The sequence below is a fragment of the Myodes glareolus genome, chromosome 6, assembly GCF_982192425.1.
Source record: "Myodes glareolus chromosome 6, mMyoGla1.1, whole genome shotgun sequence".
Lineage (NCBI taxonomy): Eukaryota > Metazoa > Chordata > Mammalia > Rodentia > Cricetidae > Myodes > Myodes glareolus.
The window spans coordinates 51796684-51816991 of NC_142031.1; positions in this window are offsets into that span (position 1 = coordinate 51796684).

A 20308-nucleotide genomic window follows, 5' to 3' on the forward strand; every position below is an offset into this window, starting at 1 on the left:
GAGGGAAATTAGTTTGAACCCTCTGAACTCTTTCCCCAGCCTTCAGTGAACATATGTTTAATAAGGCAATAAAAACCGCTACCCTAAACATGAGTTGATCCAATTGAATTAACCCCAAGAGAACGTTGTGCATCAAAGCCATGATACCAGTAAGAAAAGATGAACCCAGGGTCAGAGGGAGTTTCTCAATACTTGGAAATATTATATTCCCACCCTTGGAAACATAAAGAAACTACAAATATGTAAGTAACAGGCAACCCAGAAGAGAGATATGGATCAGATACCCATGGGACATCTGGAGAAAGAGAGATGCCCAGAGAGATTGATGGTGTCCCTGTTCTACCTTAGCCCATCCTACATGAGTCTATCTATTCAGCTCTACCCATGGCTGGGGTGCAGACACTTAGCTTGGAGCTGTCCTAGGCCAGGCTTAGGTTAGGGGTGTGAAGGGCTTGAGGCGTTGGGGTGGGCAATGGAGAAACTGGAAGGCAAAGCTGGTACTGCTGAAATCTGTCTGTGTCCTGGTAGGTGACACTGCTGAGACCGGCTGGATGAAGTGCATTTCAGAACCGACTCCCAGAGAACACGTTCTTGGCAAATAGGTCATCCGCAGTGGGAAAATGACCTCCAGAAAGGATGGAGAGAGAGAATTTGGTGACACTGTACCCCTCTCTGAATTGAGTAGGGATGGGAGAGTTAGGAGCTTTCAAGTTAAGTGCAGGGAAGGATGGAGCAGAGATAGGCTGTACCTGGCGGATCAGAGAAGACTCGGGGCTATGCTTCACGAGAAGGGCCTGCGGGGTGAGTGGATACTCACAGCTCACCGACCAACTTCGCAGTAACAGTCACAGCTGGATCATTGAAGATGTATTTAATAGTCTATTTCATTTAATGAAGTAGATCCAAAACACCATATCAACATTCAATCTACATAAGTCTATCAGTATGCCATTCATGTTCCATTCCTACATGAAGTCTTTAAAATTCATCATGCTCTCTCTTCTAACACACAGCAACTTTTAAAGTCAGAAATAAGGATATCTGTATTTTAATCTCATACTTTGGAAAGGTGAGTCATAGTGCCAAGATGGTCTAAACATATCTATAAACTTTCCAAAAACTGAATGGAGCTCTCCTTTTATGTTTAGATTAGTTAAGTACTACTGAATATTCAAGTCCCCCTGGGTACAAATGTGGCAATAACCACACGTGACTCGTGACAACTACGTGAGATAATTCAGGCTCTCAAAAGCTGACAACATTCCCAGTATTTAATGGTAAGTAACAATGTGAGACTTGAACCCGACTCTTACAGCAGACAGTCTTTGCTCTCTGCCCTGACAGCTTTATCTTAGGTACCCAGCCCTCGGTAAATTCAGAACTGCATTCACTGTGCACAGTGCCCACATGTCCCAAGCTGTCTGGGACAGACCAATAGAAAATATTCTGTCCCATTTTCAGAACATGCTTCAGACCATAAGTCCACATTTATGTTCATGTCTTTACATGGAAATAGTGTAACATGAGGGGGCCTGTTTGTTTGTTGGGGGTTTCTGTCCCGCCCAGGTCCCCAGCTATTTAGTCCCAGAGAAAAATCACACTGAAATCTCTATATGTTATAATGCTGATTGGCCCATTAGGTCAGGCTTCTTACTGGCTAACTCTCACATCTTGATTAATCCATTTTTCTGATCTATTTTAGCCATGTGGCTCAGTACCTTTTTCAGTGGGGCAGCTTACATCCTGCTGCTTCAGTGGTCTGGGCAGAAGTGGGAGGAATCAACTTCCTCCTCCCCAGAATTCTCCTGCTCTCCTTGCATCATTTCCACTTCCCATCTGGTTTTCCCACCTATACCTCCTGCCTGGCCAATCAGCGTTTATTTAAAACATGATTGACAGAATACAGACAATTCTCCCGCACCAAATAGGGCTAATGCTGGAAGAACCATTCCTGAACCTTGGGGCCTTCCTCTCCAGCCTGGATCCCAGAGGCAGGTGTTCCCCCCCCACAAAGGAAGCATCAAGGATAAACCAGCCATCAGGTTGACCAGGCACCATGCCAGTGCTGGTTAGAAACAATGGCTGTATTGCCCACTGGGGAGGCAGACCAGAGAAGCTCTGCACTGTCTCCACTCTGAAGGGGTTTGTGCATGCGTGCGTGTGTGCATGTGTGTGTGTGTGTGTGTGTGTGCATGTTAGTATGTGCATGCAAGTGTGTGAATGTGTGTGCAAGCATGTATGTATGTGTACATGTTAGTGTGTGCATGCAAGTGTGTGAATGTGTGTGCAAGCATGTATGTATGTGTACATGTTAGTGTGTGCATGCAAGTGTGTGAATGTGTGTGCATATGGATGTGAGGACATGTTAGTCATGCTACGAACTCTAATTTTGCTCTGTTTACAGTGACGTGGAGACTCATCTTGTCATTAAATAGATTGATCTTCACATGTCCTATAAAGCAGTAGGGTATAATCATCATCATTATCATTATTATTAATCTCCTGCTTTTAGGCTTGGTTCATGGGAACTCCATGCACAACATCTGGTTTATCTTATATCCTCCTTAATGCTTTTTTCATAAGAAAGGAAGTACTCTTTGGAAATACTACAAAGGATGGCGTAGCAATCTATCGCACACGCCTTGTCACGCATGCCTCTTTGAGCTCTGAAGGTCAAAATGTAACAGAAGGAGGTAGTTATGCCACACACCAAGAATCCCAGCATCCCACTGGGGCACACTGACCACGCAGAAAATGCACATTCACATGTAGGCACGGAACCCCCTTTAAGCTATCACTCAAGTATTTCAAAACAAGATTTACAGTCTAGTTCAAATGAGGTGTTATAATTTGATAAATTTATATCTCTATGTATCGAACAGTTTCTTATTAAAGGAAAGTTGAAAATCTGATAGATATAATCTAATTATAATATCTAATTACAGAATGAAATAAATCACTAAAACCAGCTTAACGAGTCTTAAACGCTAATTACTAGTCAAGCCAAAAGCTGGGGTTTTGACATCCCATGTGTGTGGAGGGAGCTCAGGGCACAGAAGCACACAGGATGGTTTGTCTCAGTGAACACCGAGAGCTCAGACCTTCTGCATTGTTCGTAGTGCACAGACTGCAGCTTTCTTAATGATGGTCTGGCTTCATCACTGAAGTGTTAGTAATGCAGACCCGGTGGCGAGTCTTAAAGAGATATACTCTCTGACTAACCTGGTCGGGATGTGGAGGGCAGGGGTGCTTTTAATCAGTTGTAGGGTATCAAAACTGCCCTGACTTTCATCAGAAGGTACAGTATACAGGATTACCTGCCGGAACAGTGATGTGGCAACAGTGCTGTCAGCCGAATCCGGAGACGAACAGTGATCGCTGGGTGACTTTGCTGCAGGAATGGCCCAGGCTGCCTGGTATGAATTCAGCCTCTCCATTCAACACCCATCATTGTATGGTTCCTCTCTCCCTGCCTTGCCCTCCTGTCCTCATAGCAGAGGGGAGGGTGTTCTACCTTGGTGAGGACTAGAGGAGCTGATACCCATTAAGCCCTGAGAGAAGCCTGGTGCTGGCTAAGCGCTTCCTAGATGCCTTGTTTCCCAGTTTCTGTTCTGACACTTGGGGTCTAGGCTGGATTCTGTTTAGTGGAGGTCCGGTTGGCAGTCTTGTTGCCCCCTGGCAGTATATGTTAGTGAACCGGCACCCAACGTGGCTGCGGAATAGCAGGAGGATGGGCAGATACCTGACCACACACTGGTGCTTAATTGGACTTGGACTGGAAGACGCCAAGGTGCCTTTCTCCCTCAGCAGAGCCACATCTGGACTTGGTCCAGTGCTGCTTTTTCAGACAGCCAGCACTGTCAAAGGCATCATTATGGTGACACGGATCTGTCAGGAAGAAGCTGTGAGTGCCTCTCTGGCTTGTCAAGAACTCCAGAGAGGGGCCTTCTTTCAAACTTGCTCAAATTAGATTTAGGGCAGCCCTGGCAGCAGCCGTGAAACCATTCTGATCTAGCATTTGCACACTCTTCTTTGCACAGGGAACGCCGCTGCACCTCGGCCCCTGATGCTAGTTAGCGTGGTGCAGCTGATACAGACAGTTCAGGATGCTGTGGACTGGCTGAAAGACTGCCCACTTTTCCAGGCAGTTTGTCTACAGAGGGTGAGCTAAATGATCAGTTATATGAGAATCTCCAGGAACCTGGTAATGGGAACTTTCCATCAGGAACCATGCGTTCATTACAGAATCACCCATGATAAATCTAATAATGGATAGACAAGACGGCAGCAAGAAGCTGATCACTCTTCTGAATGGCCTTAGACTCAAAATGTCACACTGCTGAGGCCTGTCCTTTGCTTTAAAATAGAACCTGTATTTTAACATACACATGCACAAATACATACATACACACACCTTAAATAGATGAGGGATGACTTGTAAAGGGGGTGTATCCTAATGTATTGGGGAGCCAGGAGGCAAGAGAGGGTAATGGAAGATGAATATACTCAAAATACAAGATGTACCTTAAAATGCCACCATGCAACTCAACACATTGTACAATAAACATGTATGAATAAAATATCTTTACTATTATGTTAGGACTGGGAAGATGACTCAGTGGTTAAACATGCTTGCCGCTCAAGCTTGAGGACTTGAGTTTGAATCCCCAGAAACAATGTAAGAACTTGACCTGTACCGAAAGCCTCATTAATCCTAACATTCCTGTGTGAAGAGAGGAGGTGGAGGCAATAGAATCCCCAGAAGCTCATAGGCCCGGTAGCCTGGCATATACAGCCAAAACAGACAAAAGATCCTTCCCTGTACAAGGGCCAACTCCTAAGGCTGCTCTCTGACTTTCACATGTGTGACTTGTCACACGTGTTTGCCCACAAAACACTAATACATGTGCACACAGCACACACCTAAAATACACGGCCTAGGACTCAAGAGAACCTTGAAATTCCTGACCTCCCACTGCCGTCACCTTTCTTAGTAAAGAACATCTAAGTCGGCGTGGTGGAACACACGTGTAATCGCAGCCCTCGGGAGGTGGAGGCAGGAGAAGCAGGCAAAGGTCAGCCTCAGCCACACAACAAGTTCAACCCAGGTTGAGCTGTGTGAGACACTAACTCAACAAAGCAAAAATAAATTAGGAGTCAAGAAACTTAGAAAGGAAATGAGGATCCCATGATACCCTGCCTTCTTTGTGCTCTGCCACAGAATCTGCCTTCCCGAGGTCTGTCCCCTACGGGTTTCACCCGTTAGAGGCCAAGAACCTTCTGTAACTGGTGCAAGGTCTGGGTCTCAGGGCCATTTCTTGTGTCAGAGGGCAATGAATTAGATCAGGGACGCAGTGTTGCAAATAGAAATATAATCAGCTTATTAAGAAACAGAAAGGCACTCCCAAGAATGGGAATGGGCCAGAGAACTGAAGAAAAAAATCCTACGGAAGTGTAATGTCGCAACGTGTGGGACCCTTTCCTGGATATTTGCATACATTTGTGTGCCTTGCCTTTTCTGGTGAAAATTCTATTTCCTATATTAAGTCTAGGAGAGGAAGGGTTTTATCTGAGTGTGATCTGTTAGCTATGTAAAGGTCATGTGGGGTAGGGCTTCCCCTTTCTGAGGTTTCTCTCATTTGTTAATCTTGATAAACAGCCTCCGGTCTCTCTTCACCTGCCACTGTTCCCCCAGGAGTGTTGTTTCTGGATAACATCCTTCTCAGAACAATCCTCCAGGCTCTCAGCTCCATGCCTTTCCCCTGCTAGCTAGCCCCTTCCTCAGGAGGTCTCTGTGTCTCTCTCTGTGTGTTCACCCTGTCTTATCTACTGAAGACTGGCCTTTTCCAAAATGTCTTCTCATTTCATTATTTACTCACAGTTCCCTTTGGATAAATATATTCACCCTTAACTTTGGCTATCATCTAAGGCTATAACCCTAAAACATCTATTTTATTCAATTGTCACACTAAAATGCATTTATTTATATGTTTGTTGACTTATTTCTTTTCGCAGTGCTGGGAGTTAACTCAGGTACCCACAAGTGTCTATCTGATCGTGAAAAACACCAATCCCCACCTCCACAGCACTTTTCCAAATGCCTTCTAGAAAAGAGCAAATTTCTCATGGATGCTTCACTGTGGTCAGATGTGGGCTTCTTGCCCTGCCCCCACCATGGTAGGGTGCTTACTCCACCTATACCGTCCATAGGGCGAGTGATCACCTGTGAACACTCCCTCTGCATGTGTCCTGCATGCATGCCCTGGCTTTTCCTGAGCCCCTTCCGGAGCTCAGGGTGTCCTGGAAGCCCGGAACCAGACACAGAGTGCACACAGCAAGGTGGCTTCTGCCTCTTCTGTCTCTTCAGGCAGCTGATGAACGTTTGGCAGCAGGCATCAGTTCATTCCCTGCCTATGGCCTGGTACTAAATCCATAATATGTGCTGACTGATTAGAATTTTTTTTAAAAAAGAATCTGTATGTTAGAATAAGAACTATGTGTTTTATTTATTCAAGAGGCCCAGCAAGTTTTGCTGACGTCTCGGATAGTGGGGCGGGTACGACCCCTCACACAAGATTTCACTCTTCTGGCGGGGAGGGGTCATAACAAAGTGTAGAAGTGATAAATAACTGAGTTGTCAATTCCACAGGTTTGAGAAAGGGGCTAATAGCAGGAGGGGGGCCGAGAGTGTGAAGAAAGAGGGAGAGAGAACAGACACCCAGGGCAGGTTCTGCTACAAAGGCCATGTTCTAGGAGATGAGGGAGTGGAGAGCCCACTGAGGCAGCTAAGGGAGCAGCAACCCACAGGAGTATCACCCCTGCAGAAGCTGAAGAAGGCTGGACATGTGGAACCAGTTTTCTAAGCAGCAAAGGGACTTCCATGGAGAGCTGCCTTGGGGTCGCTGGCCGGGCTGGCACGCCGGTCAAGATGCAAGTCAGCACATTCCTGATATAGGATCTACCGGTCAATTATTGAAGAAGACTCCACAGTCTAGAAGAAAAATCATCATAGCAACAATAATACAACCAGTAAACAGGGAGCAAGGAAAAGTTAATTCACAGCCAGCCAAGATGCACAAATTAGGAAGGAGGAATTGTTTCTGCACGGGAAATAGACAAGTTAAAATTTACATAATACTCACTGTTGGCAAACTATTTAAAGAAGTGAATTATGGCACATCTGTAAGATTAAATCCCCTCGAGCAATTACAAATCACATAGTAAAGGAAAAATTAATGCCGTAAAGCGCTCACTATATAACGCCGTGACGGAGGAAGATGGCTCGGTAATATATAGTGGGACTTGCGGTTGTTCAGATATGCACTGTAGGCTGTGGAAAACTGGTGCATTGCAGTGGAGGGGGGAAACGTAGTTCTTATGGACTGGGCTGTGCTTTTCTCATTTTGTGGTTTCACAGGGCAGATTGCTGTATTTTTAATAACAAAAGTGAGAGCAATACCATTTCAGAGAGAGGAAGCAGGAAGCTGTGAGGCTGAAGCCAACGAACACATTTTTAAGATTAAGCGAGGTCTTGCTTGCCACTGGGAGAGGAAAGTTGTCTTTAATAGTTCTGCTGATCAATGCAGAGTTACTTGAAGCAAGCAAGCAAATAAACAAATAAACCAAAAAAAGGCCACAGCAACAAAAAATAAAATAAAATGCAGAGCCTTCCCTCTGGTTGAAAACACACCCCAGTTATGTCAGATTCCACAAACAAGAGAGAAAATCTTGACAATCTGCAGGATGGGGGTGTCCGTGTCCTGCTCACTGAGAGAGCACGAGGTTATTGTGTGCTCAAATACCCAGCTCTTAAATACAAAGTACTACACAAAACTACCCCCTTGTCATCTTACTGATGAACAGTGAATGACCACATGCCTATGCACATTCATTTTTCCTACATTGTGGGAAATAATAAAAATAAATTCTCTAAGTCCACAGCGACCGAACGGATAATGGCAAAATGTGGGTAGAGAAGCCATGTTTTACTAGGGAGGGAAAAGTAGACAACAAAACCACCAATAAAACACCTGTGTAGGATGATGTCAAAGAGGTGTCCAGTGACTGTAGAAGTCACCTGAACATTGGGGACTTGCAGGTCTCACTAAGAATGTAGAAAAGTAAGATGCTGTGTGTGAAGACTACAAAGACACAACTGAGTTATTGTCTTTAAACACAGGCACAGGCCCTTCCTGTTTACCATTCCTTGATTGCCCTCCCTAAATCCCTATCAGCTCACTAGTGCCTCTTAGACTAATACAGAGGTTTGTTTTATTATGTGAAGAAGCAAGATGAGAGGGTAAAATGGTCTTTTAACATGACCGTGAAGGCAGCTCCTATGGTAATAGCTGTAGAACCACCAGAATGTACAATGCAGACATATGTGCCAAGCAGGAGACTTGAGGATCACTCTTGGTTGGAATTGTTGGCCCTGGCTTCATCCAAGAGCTTTCAGGGTCCTCGTCATGTCAATGCACATGACAGCATCTTCGGTGAATCAACCCACAAAGGTGCCAAGGAGCTAGACAGTCCCACCATGTTTCTTGAAGTCCCCCCACCCCCGACCAAGCAGTCTGATCTACCTCAATACTAGTAGGTATGCCAGGTCTTTATTATCCTATAAAAATGGTTTCCTATACAAAAAGAAAGTTCAGTAGAAACAAATACAATTGCTTAGAGCAAACTAAGTAGAGATCACACAAGACGGAGAAGGAAAACGTCAATTCCAACACTTTGAGTGGTAAGAAAAGATGCCCCATATGTAAAAGGATGTTGCAGATGGGCACAAGAAAATGGGGGAAAGACACTGAATTAGCAAACTAAATGTGTTCTCCAGGTCTGTCTCCTCATGGGCAAAGCATGAGAGAATTTATTAAACTTCCTTAGAGACAGTCATGAAAAAAACTCAGCTCCATATGAAAGATCAAAACTTGAGAACAAAGTCCCTTATGGTACATAATAACAACAAACCTGCCTCTTAATTCTGAAGGGAAACTATTTCTATATAGGATTCTACATCTAGACAAGCTGTCAAATGATTGTGCAAATAGAATAAAAGAACTTTTAAAAAATCCAAAGATTCCAAAATTCTGACTATCATGTCATCTTCTATAAAGAGACACCGGCAGCACACACCTTCAATCCGGCACTCTGTAGGCGGGGACGGGCAGTTAGTTCTCTATGGGTTTGAAGCCAGCCTGGTCTGCAAAGGGCCATCGGGAATGGCCAAGGCTACATACTGAAACACTGTTTCAAAAAACATGACAAAACAAAAGACAGTGGGGGAATATACAGCAAGGAAAAAAGAGACTTTGTTAAAAGGTATAGGAGACATTGACTCCAACACACACACACACACACACACACACACACACACACACACTATGTGGAAGCTAGATTTCTAGAGGTTAAATTAGGAAAAAGTACCATGCTCTGGACAGGCAGAGGACAGGAAAAAGAGGCAACTGTATCTATAATGTCATTTGGATAGAGGATTACAAGGACGTCATAGATGAGCCATTAGGAGAACAACCAAAGAAATCCCAAGAAGTGAAGTAGGACAGAGTTCTACCGAGAGCAACACAAACAGTATTTAGACAACTGTGAGTCAAGTTACATCCTCTCAGAGGGCATGTTAAGGGCCTAGCATTGACAGAGTGGCTGAAGGGGCTCCTCGTTCCAAATGTGGTCTTTAGAGATACTCTGAGGGGACATGAGCAAGCATCTATTCATCTAAGCGGATGCTAACGAGAACAAAACAAAACCAATCCATTCAAGTCTAGCTTAACAAATAAGCAGCTTACTGGGATTACTTCAGGAGCATAGGTGGGGTGCCACTCACAAGTATGGGCAGGATAAGTCAAAAGCAGTTACATCGCATGAAGCCCACCGCAGCATAGGTGCATGTATCAAAGCTACCCTAGATCTTCAAGACTTGCAGGCATCTCCTTCCCCAGAAACTGTGTTTAAACAACCTGAGGCAAATCTTTGTGAATCTTGTGTTTTATAACTCCCTAATCTTTGTGAGTTTCACTTACTTCCTGTGTCTTAGTGAATTTCCCTCCAGGAGGGAATGCTTTCATTGGAGGAGATAGCGACAGACACCATAAGACCTCAAAACGTTAAGATAAGGTCATGAACCGGTATAAACCACATCCTTACAGAGTGAGGAGAAAACAGAGGCACGCCAAGATGACAGCATCAGGGGACAGCTGCTGTCCTGTACTGCATGCCAGAATGCAGCACAGACAACCAGCAAGCTGCCAGGGCCAGCAAGAGGCAGAGGAGGGGTCTCCCACAGGTGTCAGAGGGAGCAAAGGCCTGCCGTGATCTTGGCCTTGGACATCAAACCTGCAGGGTTAGACTTAGTGTCTACTGAGCAGCCCCAGGAAGAGGTCACCCAGAACATCAATATTTATTAACCTCAGTCATCTTTGTTAGAACCTTTTGTGCTAACAGGAGCACAAAAGACTGGGAATGTGAAACTGTTTCTTCTTTATCAGTACGATATACAGATGATGGCTGATTCTGTCAAGTTAAGAAATATCCGTGTAATTATATAAGGTGTTACTGGAGTATCTAGCATGCAAAATACTTTCTATCACAAAGAAACAAATGTCAGAATAACAATAGCTACTTTCATAGCTAAAGTATAGCTTGCTTTAATATATATATATATTTATATATATATATATATAAAGTATATATGCCCAGCGATATCATAAACACTTTGTGTGTCAATTCATTTGTTGATTTACTCCGTGAAGGCTTTTATTTTATTTTTTGAGACAGTTGTCCTAAGTTAAACTAATGGTTCTAAGTATTCCAGGCAAACCTTGCTCTGTAGCCCAGGCTAGCCCCACATTTGCAAGCCTCCTACTTTAGCTTCCCATAAACTGGGTTTATAGGTGTATACTACCACACCAGAATTATATAAGGTTACTTCTGCTATCATTTAGATTTTTCAAATAGAAAAAAAAAAAAAACTAGCTGGGTGATGATGACGCAAGCCTTTAATCCCACCATTCGGGAGGCAAAGGCACGGTGGATCTCTATGAGTTCAAGGACAGCCTGGTCTACAGGAGCTAGTTCCAGGACAGGCTCCAAATCCAAAGCTAAAGAGAAACCCTACCCCTGCCACAAAGAAACCTAAGGAAATGACTACATCTGGACACAACTCAGAATACACCAGAGCCAGAGTCTCTTCTGGTAATCTTCCATCCTGTCAGATTACCTCCAAGACAAAATGTGCATGGAGCAATAAGTAGGGATACATTACCCCCAAGGATGTGTGTAAATGATTCCTGCCCTTCCTATAAATTAAAACAGAGATATTAACAAGCATATCTTCTTGACATCTAAAGTGGAGTTGGCGTCATATAGAAATACACTTGTAACCAAGAAACCTCTGGGAGGCAGGAGCACTGCTAATGGCGGAGCAGATACCCAGAGGCAGGGAAGAATAAGACCAGAGATGGGGGTGGGGCAAAACCTCTCCAGGCTTTGTGAGCATCAAGTGAGGTATGGGGGTTCACACAGCAAGAGCTGCGCACCCTCCAGAGCTCACTGGGGGCTATATTCTCCCCACAACTTATACCCCTTGTCCTGTGGGGGTGATTCTTTCCCTTGCAGAAAAGTTTTTCCATTGTACTCATCCCTAAGCCTTAGTTGGGGGCGGGAGGAAGCTGACTAACAACTCACTGGGCATTTAGGAGTAACTACAAAAAAGTCTGGAGAATCTACTAGAAGTACCGCTCAGGGCACAGCAACACTGCTGCTGCTTTCCATGGGTGAGTAGTGTACACCGGTATTCTCTATGGTACCTCACAAATCGGTACAAACATTACAAAGCCAGTTAACATTTAAAATTTTTATTTTAAATGATACACTTCATTCTTTAAATTATCAACCTTTGTTGACTCAAATTCTTATTTGACTTAATTTCCTTAAAAAAAAAAAACTCTAGTAATTTCTCTCTTCCTTTTCCAGAAAAGTTAGCTGTTAGCCTTGAGGAGGCTAAACCATTCCTGCTCTTGTGAGCCCACACTCTTTTCTCTTCAAAATTAGATTAATAGTAGTAATTTTTCCTATAGATACTTTTCATGTATAGCATAACCCGAAAGCACAGAGTTATTAGCGCACATTCATTATACTTTGACAACATTTAACAAATACCTTTCTTCTGGTGTCCAGAGAATTTTAACCGGATGTATTTCTTCCCGCTGAGCCTCCTGGAGCCGAACTCCTAAGTCTGTCTCTCCCCTCCACTCCACAGGTCTCTTTCCATGACACCTCTGTCACCAGTGGCCCTCAGGGCTAATCCCTTTGAGTCCCTGAGGTGTGGCCAGAGTTCCTGGGGCACTCTTCATGAAGCCACTGAAGAATACTTTCTGCCATGTATTTTTTTAAAAAAAATATAATAGTGCTCCGGTGTTCCTATTCCCCAGGGCAACTTCAAGATTTTGAGAGGTTCCGTTCTGTGGAGCTGAACTTAACTGTTGTGTGAGACTCTTCGTTTTGATCCCAGCTGGTGCAGCTAAGATGATGCAATCTTGTCTACAGGCTCACACCTAGAATTGCATGTTGGTTGCAGGTGTAATGGGAACACAAACACTGTCAGAAAGAACCCCAGGGGCACAGTCACACAGGGTGTCTGAGGGTCCAAGACCAGGTGAAGTTGCTGTCAGTGCAGAACTCCTTCTTGCTATGGTATGGGCTTTATTATCCTTAAGGCTTATCTTTATTTCTGAGGGTCAAGGAAACTCTAAACTAAACTTCAGGTCACAAGGAGATGCATTCAAAATGTTACACTAATATTCTTTGGCAGGGAACACATGCTGTTTATGGCGTGGTACTGCATACTTAGAAGAGGATGGCTGAGTCTTTACATTGATGCTACGCCCAGCACCACATTCCTATGTCCTGTGTGGCACTACTTCAGCATCGCAGGCTGGGTATCTGTCTCCTCAATTTAAACCACTTAGGATGCCCACGGTCCCTTTTTGCCAGTGGTGGAACATCTGGTAGAGTTCTGATCTACCAGATCTGAGATGTGGAAAGGCATCGCTGGAGAAGCCGTAGACTCTTTTACACGACAGACACTAGGGTCATGGATTCTTACTCTGCCTGTGAACTCCAGGTTGTCCATTTATATTGTCTTTAATGAGAGCTATTTGTGGCCATGGAGACAGGTAAACCACATCATCAATCCACAGACCAAGGAAAACACAATAGGAGCTTAGAAGTCTGGATTCTCAAGTGCACATCGGAAACACTGGAGGTGCCAGGCTGAAGCAGCCATCGTCCTGCTGAAATGCTGACCTGGGAGGACAGCAGTTGTTTCGTGTTGAGATCCCTATTCACCTGCTTTCTCTGAACTGAGCAAATGAAGCAATTGTATCTTTGGAAGGAGCCCCATCTTACTTTCCAAAAGAAATGCTAGGCTTAGCCCCTGTGCATGGATGAGTCGGAGTGAATCTTTCTTTACTGTCCTAGAGGGACCATTCTGTCTGGTTCCACCTCCACCGCTGACTTTGGGTGTGTGTCCTTGAGCCAGGCAACTGTCTGGGAAGTGCCTGACCCGTTTGTTTACTTGACTCTTTCAAAGGTGTCCTGGTCAGGTTCAAGTGTTCAGATCATGAACATCAGGATCCCGAGTGTTCATGCTACCGTTCTCCTTAACGTGTAAACATAGGTTCTGTGTGTGCTCTCAAAGCGAACCTGATGTGTCTAGATATTTCCTTTAAACATCACTGTGGTCTTGAATAAGTTAAGGGCCCTACTGCATATTTTAATTTGCATACAAACATGACTCTTAGATGAACCGGCAAAACAAAAGCCATGATGAGTCATTAACTTTAAAGCATTCGTTGAAAGTCTACCGCTGTTTTCATCACTATTGACATTTCCTATTTATACAGTGTTTGGAAATAATAAAGTAATCTTACACGCCTTTCAAAAATTAATGACATTAACCAATTCCCAGCACTGTTCCAGACATTAAGAGAAATGAAGAAAAGAAAACCGGCCTAACTAACTGAAATACAGCCAAGCAAAAGTTATATTGAAAAGTTTTACACAAAGGCAGATACCAGCAATTCTGTGGCATACTTCAGTCCCTTGCAACACGCTAGTCAAACTCTCAGAACAGAGGCTAAAAACTGACATTCAGTTCTAAGACACTTCCTTCACTCCCTTACTGAGTCATAATGACAAATCAGAATGTGTAGAGGTTTTTCCACATGCTTACACTGTGAGATGATTGCCTTTGGACAGCAAAGATGAACATTTTTCAGTCTAGTGAAACTTTCTCTAAATAACCTGACATCATTTTTTCAATTTAACTCTGTTGAGTCAATGCTCTATCTAAGAAGGTTGTGGGTTCATGTGAGGTCGTGGGCACAGTCAATGAGTTTAGTATCACTCAGAATTTGCAGTTTTGGTGGCCACATATGCCAGCTCCATTCAGAATGTGCTGAGACTCTGTACTGACCTCCTCTGCTTTCCATCTGAGGTACCTCAGAACTTAGCCTGGACTTCCCTGAGCTCAATCTTTATGTGATGGCTTGCTTACGTCAACTTGATACCAGCTGAAGTCATTTAGGACAGGGACCCTCAATTGAGACAATGACCCTACCAGATTGGCCTGTGAGACATTTTCTTGATTGATGTGGGAGGGCCCAGCCCATTGTGGGTGGAGCTAACCTGGTCTGGTGGCCCTTTGCAGGACAATGGATGGAGCTAGAAAACATTAGTTTGAGTGAAGTAACCCAGACACAGAGAGACAATTATCATATGTACTCACTCATGGTGGTTTTTAAACATAAAGCAAAGAAAACCAGCCCACAAATCACAATCCCAGAGAACCTAGACAACAATGAGGACACTAAGAAAGACCTACATAGATCTAATCTACATGGGAAGTAGAAAAAGACAAGATCTCCTGAGTAAATTGGGTGCATGGGGACCTTGGGTGAGGGCTGGAGGCGGGAGGGAAGAAGCAGGGAGGAGAGCAGAGAAAAATGTAGAGCTCAATAAAAATCAATAAAACAAACAAACAAACAAACAAAGCAGGCTGAGCAAGCCACGAGGAGCAAGCCAGTAAGCAGCACCCTCCATGGCTTCTCCTCCAGTTCCTGCCCTTTGTAACTTCCTACTATGGTTGCCTTCAGTGACGGTCTTTGGTATGGAGAAGTGAGCGAAGTAAACCCTTTCCTTACCACGTTGCTTGTGGTCATCGTCACAGCAATAGAAACCTTAAGATTTCATTTAATCTCTTCTGGATTAAGTGAAAACAAATTCCAGCTACACAAAAGTAAATACTAGCAAAAGAAAATCACACTAAATACGAAAACATATAAAAAATGGGTTCAATAATTAAATAAAGTTTAGTCCAGAATATGGTTTAACATGTGGACCATTAATGGTGCCATGTATCAAATTAATGTGAAAAAGATTTGAGCATCAAAATAGATGGGAACCTGAAAGGCTCCATTTGATGCAAAGACCTCAAAACTATGAGCAGAGGGGAAGTCGTTCACCTGGAAAAGGACATCTAAAAATAACTCAACAGGAACAAATACCAAATTAACTCAAGTTGTATAGCCTGTCTTTGTAGGTTGTGATTTTGGTGTACAAAGGTAGACCTGATATTTGATAAGAGATTTATAGTTTAAGATCCTACAGTGAAGTCTGTTCTTGACAGTTCTACTTAGTATCTCACTAGAGGTTTCTCCAGGGCAATTATGAAAAACAGAAATAAGAAGCATTTAGTTTGGAAAGGAGGAAGTAGAACTACCTTTATTTGTGGATATAATCTTGTCTGAATGGAACTCTAAAGTAACAGCTAAAGGCTGTTGACAACATCAGCATTCAACACACTGTAAATGAAAAATTCTGAAAACCAAGTTACGTAAGCAATTATTTTCATAATGGCACTGAAAATACAATAATTAAAAATAAAACAAAACTACAAAACCATTGAAATAAATTAAACATCTCAGTAAATGGAAGGTATCACTTAACCATGGGTCAGGTCAAGCATTATCAGGGTGACACCATTGCCAACACTGTCCTACAAATTCATGCAGGACCTGTCAGAATCCCAGTGACCCCTTCTGCCGAAATGAACAAGCTGATCACAGAACTCACACAAAATCTAGATGTGACAAAATAACACTTAAAAAGTTCAAACCTGCAGGACTCACACCTATCAGCTCCCCACATATGATGGAGCTGCAGTCATCAAGACAGTGGATGCTGGCATTCAGCCCTGACCTCTGGACAGACACCAGATCAATGGAGAGAGCCGAGGGCCCAGAAATAAATCCACACATTCATTGTCAATTGATTTTCAGACACACCACCAAAACAATTAAATGGGGAAGAAATAGTCTTCTCAACAAGCTGTCCTGAGATAATTGAACATTCACCTCAAATCATATATAAAAATTAAATAAAAATAGGTCAAAGAGCTTATTACAAGCCCGAAAGCTATAAAACTTTCAGAATGTGGATATATATCATTTTTATTTAAAGCAGGCAACAGTTTGTTCGCGACGACATCAGAAATACAAACTACAAGACAATAATGACTAAGATGGACTTTCATTAATGTTAAAACCCTTTGTGTTTTAACAGATTGCATTTTAAAAATTAAAGATGACCCGTGAACTGAATACAAATATTAGCAAAGCATGTATTTTATAAAGAGATAACATAGCAGGAGCTCAATAATAAAGACAGCTCTGTGAGGGCCTGGATGGGCATTTCTCCAGAGCAGGAGTGCAAATGGTCAAAAGCTACAAGAAAAATGCCCCATACACCACTCACGAGAGAAATGTCAAAACCAGGGGACGACAGCACCTTCTCATCCACCGATACGGCCATACCTGAGAGGCGGTAACGCGCATGGGCAAAGCCATGAGCTCTCACACAGCCTGATGTGGTTCAGTCACACTATCTGGAGAAGACTGAACACAGAGAAGCCATGGGACACTCTGGAGACATCTTGGCTTCTTCTGCCTCGGAGAACTGCAAACAGTGCCACACAGAAGCCTGCCTGTGGGTGATCATCGTGGTGTTACCCAGAAGAAGAAAGAAATCAAAGCAGCCTCAGTGTCCAGACACAGTTTAATGGATGTGAGAACCAGACTTAGATCCATTTCATTCTAAATGTAATCTAATTTGCTCATAAAGGGAAACTGAAATTTTGATAGAACCTATAGTGTAGACCTACCTTGAGAATATTATGCAAAATCAAAGGAGCCATCCAGGGGCTGATTGGGACTGTGGGACTGGAAGGAAAGCTGGGGTGCCCCCAACTGCTAAGGAACATCATCCTGAGAGATCATTGGAAAGGTCTAAAGTGAACTGTGATAGCCACAGAAGCCATGCAGTGCAAAACCCCACACAAACTCCTAGGCGGCGTATTTTAAATGAGAGAATCACCTGACATGTTAATGATGTCTGCTGTGGACTTATTGTCTATGACTCCACAAAGTTCATGTGTCAGAATCTTAGTCCTGAATGTTATGCTATTAGAGGTGCGACTACCTGGTTGGTGACTGGGTCAAAAGAGTGGGGGTCTTGGGATGGGGTTAGTGCCCCTATTAAAAAGTCCCAGAGAACTCCTTCCTGCCTTTCACCAGGTAAAGAGTCCAGACAACCACTAGTGACCCAGAAGATCCTCCGTTGACATGGAGCTCAGCAATAGCTTGGTTTTGCACATCTTGAGACCCAGAACTTTTCCAAATCAAATGAGTTGGTTTGTAAAACTTCTCGTGGTCGGTGTCTTAGTTAGGGTTTCTATTGCTGTGAGGAAACACCATGACCAAAAGGCAAGTTGGGGAGGAAAGGGATTATTTGTCCTATATTTCCACATCATATTCCATCACTGAAGGAAGTCAGGAGAAGAACTCAAACAGGACCGGAACCTGGAGATAGGAACTGTTGCAGAGGCCATGGAGGGTGCTGCTTACTGGCTTGTCCCCCATGGCTTGCTCTTATAGAACCCAGGGCCACAAGTCCAGCAGCTGCCCCATTAACAATGGGATGGGGCCTCCCACATCAATCATTAATTAAGAAAATTATCTACAGGTTTGCCTATAGCCCAATCTTAAAGAGGCATTTTCTCTGTTTGGGTTTCTCCCTCTCAGATGATTCCAGGCTTTGCCAAGTTGACATGCCGCAGTTAGGACTCTTGGAAAGAGTGGGTGAATAGCTTGAACTGGCCATCCTGTTTTAAGACTGGCAACTACCCCGTTGTCATCAGAGAAACATCATCCGGTGACTAATGGAGGCGATTCATAGAGCCACGGCCGAACACTGGGCTGAGATTGGAGAATGCAGCTGAGGAGAGGGAGGAGGGGTTGAAGATACCTGTTGGTTCAGGGACATTACAGAAAACCCCAAAGAAATAACTAACCTGGAACATGGGAACTCACAGAGTCTGAACCAACAACCTATACAAGAAAAAGTAAAATATATAAAAAAAGACAAATTCACAAGCACTTACCATAAATAAAAAGATATCCACTATCACACTATAAAACTGACCATCAAATCACTTAATTTATGCATACAGAACCCATACATATATGTGCATACATGCAAATTTGTCATTAAAGAAATATAGCACTCAAAATATATAAATAATTTCAAAAATGGGAATAATAGTAAAGGCAAATAGTTCAAGTAAAAACTTCAAAAAAATGCTACACTAGGTGTCTTGGGGAAAATAGCCAAATTAACATTTTTAAGAAATTACCATGTAATTTTTCACCAGAACATATAAGTTATATTACAATCCATACCATTTGCATTCTTCCCCAAAATGGACTGAAGCAAGAGGCACAGAGAGATGGAGAGATAGACCCCAATGTTGATGAGGACGGGGTAGAATCACAGAAGCCCACCCAACTCCAGGCGCTGGACAGGACAGATGTGTAACAGTGGTGTTCAATGAAGACAAACATTCATTTCCCAGAAGTTAACATTCCAGGATTCCTCTCCTCTGCTACACCCAAGAGCAACGCGCATGTGTACTTGCTAGACGGCATGAATAAATGTTCGGAGAGCGACTGTCCCTGAAGGTTCCTAGAGCCTCCAGTCAATGCTGTCCTGTAACATGAGGGCCGGCTTGTTGGGGTTTCTGTCCCGCCCAGTACCCCACAACCGGCAACTCCCAAGGAAAATCACACACAGGACTCCATAAGATTATAAAGCTGATTGGCCCATTAGCTCAGGTTTCTTGTTAGTCCTTATAACTTATATTAATCCATTATCATTATCTATGTTAGCCATATGGCTTGGTACCTTTTTCAGCTGGGCAGGTTACATGTTGCTTCTCTGGTGGTCTGTGCAGGAGTGGTGGAGGGAGTTTCCTGCTTCCCAGAATACTCCCAGTCTCTTTGCTCCACCCCTACTTCCTGTCTGGCTTTCCCGCCTATACTGCCTGCCTGACCAATCAGCGTTTTATTAAAATATGATTAACAGAATACAGACCATTCTCCCACACCACTGTCCAACAATAGGATGGTTGTGCACAGGGCGGCACGTTCCCATGGTGCAGTCCCACACAGCAAGAAGTCACATGGGCTTCGATTACATAGAATAACATGGATAAACCTAAGAGCAGGTAGAGTGACCGACTAAAGCTCAGAGAACATGTCGAGCATCAGAAGCTGCTCTGAGGGGTTAGAGGTCCAGACAGGAGCCACTCTTCAGAAGGTGCTGCCGGTGTTCTCTCTTCATGGTGTGAGCTGGGTGCGAGACGCAGGCTTGTCACCTGTGCGGTACTTACATCCATGGTGCTTGGTGCTCACTTCAGATTCAAAACTTCCTTCTTAGTGGTTGCTGTATTTCACTAAGCTGTCTACAGAATAAACTAATAGTAAACAATACAAAGTATAATATCTGCAGATGTAATTTAGGGTATTGTCTATGAGGTTAAAACTCTGCCTTAAAAACCAGAGTGTGGTTGGCTTTATGTTGAGGTCTTTGATCCATTTGGACTTGAGTTTTGTGCATGGTGATAGACATGGATCTATTTTTATTCCTCTACATGTTGATATTCAGGAACTGGAGAGATGGCTTAGCTGTTAAAAGTGCTGGCCATTGTTGCAAAGGACCCAGTTACAATTCCTAATATACACATGGTGATTTACAACTCTCTGTAACTCCATTTTCGTGGACGGACCAAGCTATTCTTTTTACCTCCAGGGGAAACAGGCATGCACATGGTACACACACACACACACACACACACACACACACACACAGAGAGAGAGAGAGAGAGAGAGAGAGAGAG